Source organism: Lolium rigidum, chromosome 2 (genome assembly GCF_022539505.1).
Source record: "Lolium rigidum isolate FL_2022 chromosome 2, APGP_CSIRO_Lrig_0.1, whole genome shotgun sequence".
NCBI classification, from domain to species: domain Eukaryota; kingdom Viridiplantae; phylum Streptophyta; class Magnoliopsida; order Poales; family Poaceae; genus Lolium; species Lolium rigidum.
The window spans coordinates 189826660-189832276 of record NC_061509.1 but is presented as its reverse complement, the minus strand read 5'-3'; positions in this window follow the sequence as shown (position 1 = coordinate 189832276).

Sequence of the window (5617 nt, the reverse complement as noted above, 5' to 3'; positions counted from 1 at the left end):
CACCTTCCCGACCGTGCATAGGTCAGGTGGCACGCCCTTGCACTTCGTAACGCCGCGTGACTGCAAGAGCATTGCGGGCCGTTGCCTGAGGGGTCTCACTGCGCCCGCAGCTCCTCTAGGCTCTTCCCGCCTACGCTGCTGACAAGGCCGCCGCCCGCCACAAGGCCGCTGCCCGCCGGTGGGTTTTGGCAGTCAACACATTCTGGAACCATTTTCTACACTCACTGTTCATAAACGCAAGAATCTTCTTATCAAAGATCATGAGCTCCTAGCTTCTACCTCAGCCCCAGCAGCACCTTCTGCCTCAGCACCTCCTTCAGCAGGTCCTGCAGATCCTCCCACTGATCGCCGGTTTGCTGGCATTAGACACCTTGATGGTTTTACTCCTCATATGGCCCTTGGGGGGCCTCCGGCTCACTCCGCATATGATCCCATGCTCGAGCCCTCTTGGTACACCAAACTCAAGATCAAGGTAAAGAAGACCTTCTGTCTCCAGCTGGATATTCAGGAGCGCATGTATGACGCCTATGTGGCAGAGAAGAAAGCTCGACGCGGTCAGAAGAGCATCATGGCCAAGCTTGGTGTGGAAGTATCTCCTCCAGGATCTGAAGAGAATATCCTTCCGAAGCCTCAGTGGATTTCTGCTCATAGCCAGTGGTCTGATGGCGAGGATGGTCCCTCCTATGATGTCGACTCCGATGTTGCCGAGGACTTCCTTGATGGCTAGGGACGGTAGCATCGCTCTTCAACCTTTTTGGCATCTTGATGTCAAAGGGGGAGAAGAGTTCTATTAGGTTCGGGATTTGCATGGGAAGTCACAAGCTTGCGTTTTCTTTGACTTTTTATGCTTGTGACTTATGGTTATCTATTGTTGAGAACTACTTATCATGTTTTATGCACCTTATCTATGTGTGTGAGACATAGGGGCTATCTATTTATGTATGAGACACTATCTATCTATCTATCTATGGTAAAGACTAAGTGAACTTCATGTGGTATGATCTCTAAACTCAACACTTGTCTTTACTCACATATGGTTGTCTCTTCTATATACAAGTGATGAATTTATTTGCTTTCTTAGCATCTTTGCACTTGTTGGTGATTTGTATTTACTTGAGTACTTTGATCCTAGATTATGTGCCTCTCATTCAAATGTTTATTCTATTAGATGCACATGTCTAGGGGGAGCCTTTTATGCATATCTTATATTTTCTCTGCTCAAATACTCTCTTCTTTTGCAAATCTTATATTGTCATCAAGAAACCAAAAAGGGGGAGATTGAAAGATCATATCTCATTTTATATGTGTTTTGGTATTGATGACAATGATAATATATGAACATTTCGGTTTATAAGATTTGTAGGTTATTACATTCTCTAGATGCTTAAAGAGTGAAGAGTATACAAGATATCAGAAGAGAAAAGAAAGAGAAGAAGAAGAGAAAGAGATAAGAAAGCAAAGGAAGAGAAGAAGGAGCGGGGGCCACAGGCGGTACCGCCGGCCTGGCCACGGCCGGAGGCTCCGGCCATGGTACCGCCCATGGTACCGGGGCGCGGCGAGCTGCTCGGTAAAGATCCGGGGGGTTGGAGCCCGGCGGTACCTCGGCCGGTACCCCGGCCGGAGGCTCCGCCCCCCTCCGGACCGAGCTCCTTGGCCACGTGGCCTCCTCCTGGTGGCCTCGCGCGCGCCTAGGACCGGTAGTACCGGCCCAAACTGGCCGGTACTACCGGCCACCCCTCTCCATCGCTCCAACGGCTGTTTCGGCAGCCCCTTTTAAGGGCTTCTTCTCCATTGAGCTAGGGTTGCTCATTCCCCCTCCTAAAAAGACATACACCATTGTTGAGCCACCAAGAACATCAAATCCATCGGATCTCCTTCCTCAACCACCCAAATCCCTTGTGCTTTGGAGAATCGACGGAGAAGACCCCGATCTACATCCTCACCGAAGCGTTTTTCATTTCCCCCTCTTATGCTTGAGGGCCCCCTTGCTAGTGTTCCTCTTTGGATCCCTAGTGGTTGTTGTTGATGTATGTTTGTTGATTTGTTGTGTTGTAACAGATTTGGGAGCCTCCAATTTGGTTGTGGATGTGTGCCCCAAGAACCTTGTAAAGGCCCGGTTTCCGCCTCGAGGAAATCCCTTAGTGGAAGTGGGCTAGGCCTTCGTGGCGTTGCTCACCGGAGATCCGAGTGAAGCCTTCGTGGGCTGTTGGTTTGGCTTTCGTAGCAACCACACTCCTCCAAACGTAGACGTACCTTCTTGCAAAGGAAGGGAACTACGGGAATCATCTCCGTGTCATCGCGTGCTCCACTCTCGGTTACCTCTATCCCACTCTATCTCTATATTGCTTAGATATATCTTGCTTAGTTGTTAGCCTTGTCATATAGGTAAATTCACTTAGTTGCATATCTAGAGAATTTACCTTTTGTGTCAAGCCTAAATTGAAAAAGAACTAAAAATTGGTTAGCACCTATTCACCCCCCCTCTAGGTGCGGCATACGATCCTTTCAGACGCATCGTCGCTTTTGTGGCAGGCAATAAAGTGTGACATTTTAGAAAATCAGTCCACTATCACAAATATAGAATCATGGCCTCGTTTAGTACGCGGCAAACCCAACACAAAATCCATACTAATATCTTCCCAAGGTGTAGTAGGTGCCGGTAACGGAGTATACAAACCGTGAGGCTTCAGCTTGGACTTGGACTTGTTGCAAGTAATGCACCTCTTCACATACCTGTCCACATCCCGCCTCATCTTTGGCCAATAAAAATGATCAGCGAGCATGAGTAGCGTCTTCTCACGCCCAAAGTGACCCATCAAACCTCCAGCATGTGATTCCTGCAATAAGAGCAAACGCACAGACGATTCTGGAACACATAGTTTGTTAGCTCTAAACAAGAATCCATCGTGTATGTGATACTTTTCCCATGCTTTACCCATAACACACAAGCGGTACGGTTCAGCAAAATCATGATCAGTCGCATATAAATCACATAACACCTCTAATCCAGGAATTTTAACATCAAGATGGGTTAATAGCATAGTCTTCCTAGATAGAGCATCGGCAACAATATTATCTTTTCCCTTCATATGCTTAATAATGTATGGAAAAGACTCAATGAACTCAACCCACTTAGCAAGACGCCTATGCAAAGTAGATTGGGCTTTCGGATATTTCAAAGCTTCATGATCAGAATGTATGATAAATTCTTTTGGCCACAAATAATGTTGCCAAACCTCAAGAACTCTAATTAAAGCATACAATTCTTTATCATATATTGGATAGTTCAACTTAGCACGAGAAAGTTTCTCAGAAAAATATGCAATTGGGTGACCCTCTTGCATCAACACACCACCAATTCCAATACCACTAGCATCACATTCAATCTCAAATTGCTTATTGAAATCAGGAAGTGCAAGCAACGGTGCAGAAGTTAACAATCGTTTCGAGTTCATCAAAAGCATGATCTTGGGCAACGCCCCACTCAAATGCAACACCCTTTTTAGGCAATTCATTCAAAGGTGCAGCAATAGTAGAAAAATTGGGCACAAAACGGCGATAAAACCCAACTAGACCATGAAAACTTCTTACTTGACTCACATTCATGGGAGTAGGCCAATTTTGAATAGCTTCAATTTTAGACACATCTACTTCTACTCCATGCTTAGAGACAACATAACCCAGAAATATGACCTTATCTTTGCAAAATGTGCACTTCTCAAGATTACCATAGAGTTTACTATCACGCAACACTTGCAAAACATGTCGAATATGTATAATATGATCAGATTCATTGCGGCTGTAGATTAATATGTCATCAAAATACACAACCACAAACTTGCCAATAAAATCACGCAAAACATGGTTCATCAGTCTCATGAAAGTGCTAGGTGCATTAGTTAAACCAAAAGGCATTACTAACCACTCATATAAACCAAATTTTGTTTTAAAGGCGGTTTTCCACTCATCCCCTTCTTTCATCCTAATTTGATGATAACCACTACGCAAATCAATTTTAGTGAAAACATCAGCACCACTCAATTCATCTAGCATATCCTCTAAGCGGGGAATAGGATGACGATATTGAATAGTAATGTTGTTTATCGCTCTACAATCTACACACATACGCCATGTACCATCTTTCTTAGGAACAAGAATAACAGGAACATCACAAGGACTAAGGCTTATGCGGATATAACCTTTGTCGAGTAGCGCTTGTACTCTTACGTATCTCCTTCGTCTCTTCGGGGTTCGTTCTATATGGGGCCCGATTGGGTAGCGAAGCTCCGGGAATCAAGTCGATTTGATGCTCAATACCTCGCAATGGTGGAAGTCCTGCGGGTACCTCGTCCGGAAACACGTCGCCAAATTCCTGCAAAACATTAGAAACACCAATAGGAAGAGGGGTCATGTCGTTAGAAACCAAAACCGTACCCCTGTACAAGAGCACAAGAGGCATGGTCTGTAGGATCCTCACTAAATTCTCTCATGTCTTCTTTGGTGGCTAAGGAGACTAAGGAATTCACTCTCTCACTTTTCGTTATATCACTCACAACATTACAATTCTCTCGCCTATCTAATGAAGCATCCTCCAAGTTGACTTCAACTTCTGACGAGACTCATTGACAATTTACTGTGTTGTCATAGGCTGTAAATTAATTTTCTTGCCCTTGAACTCCAAGTGATATGTATTAGCACGGCCATTGTGTTGCACGAACGGTCATAGAGCCAAGGCCGTCCCAATAGTAGGTGACACACCGTCATAGGAACGACATCAAAATCAATGCAATCCTTATACGGTCCAATAGCAAACTCAACACGCACCATGTGGTTTACCTTCATCTCACCATTGTCGCTCAACCACTGAATATAGTATGGATGCGGGTGCGGTAGATACTTCAACTTCAGCTTGGTACATAACTCCTTGCTTGCTAAATTGCGGCAACTCCCGCCATCAATAATGACCTTGCAAGCCTTGTCAGGACCAACTAAAGCCTTTGTTTGGAACAAATTGCAGCGCTAAGTAGATGCACTAGGCAACACATTAAGAGCACGCTGCGACACAACAATGGTGCGAGCATCAGACGGATATGCATCTTCACCATCAGTGTCATAGTCATCATCGTCCGGAGCATTAGGATCAACATCATCTCCAGTCTCGTATTCATTGTCCTCATTGATAATCATGACTTTGCGGTTAGGACAATCTCTCTTGAAGTGACCCTTGCCACCACATGTATGACAAACCATATCACGGTTACGCGCAGTAGACACATTAGAGCCACTCGTACTTGCAGCAGATTCGGACTTCTTTGTGTTAGACACATTGGAGACCGGCTTACTAGGCGGAGTAGAGTAAGGTGCGGAGCGCGTCGAAGGCGCCGGCACCAAAGATGGTGCCGCGCGGGGTGTGAAACGCCCACCTCCTGTAGCTCGACCTTTGATCTTTGCTTCGTCGGCCAACTGTGATTCAGCTTCTCTTGCATGATGTAACAATTGATTCATATTGGTGTAGCTGTAGTGACGAACAATGCCTTTGATATCATACTTCAAACCGTTGAGGAAACGCTGCATTGTCATCTCAAGAGACTCACGGACACGGCCACGCTGCATAAGC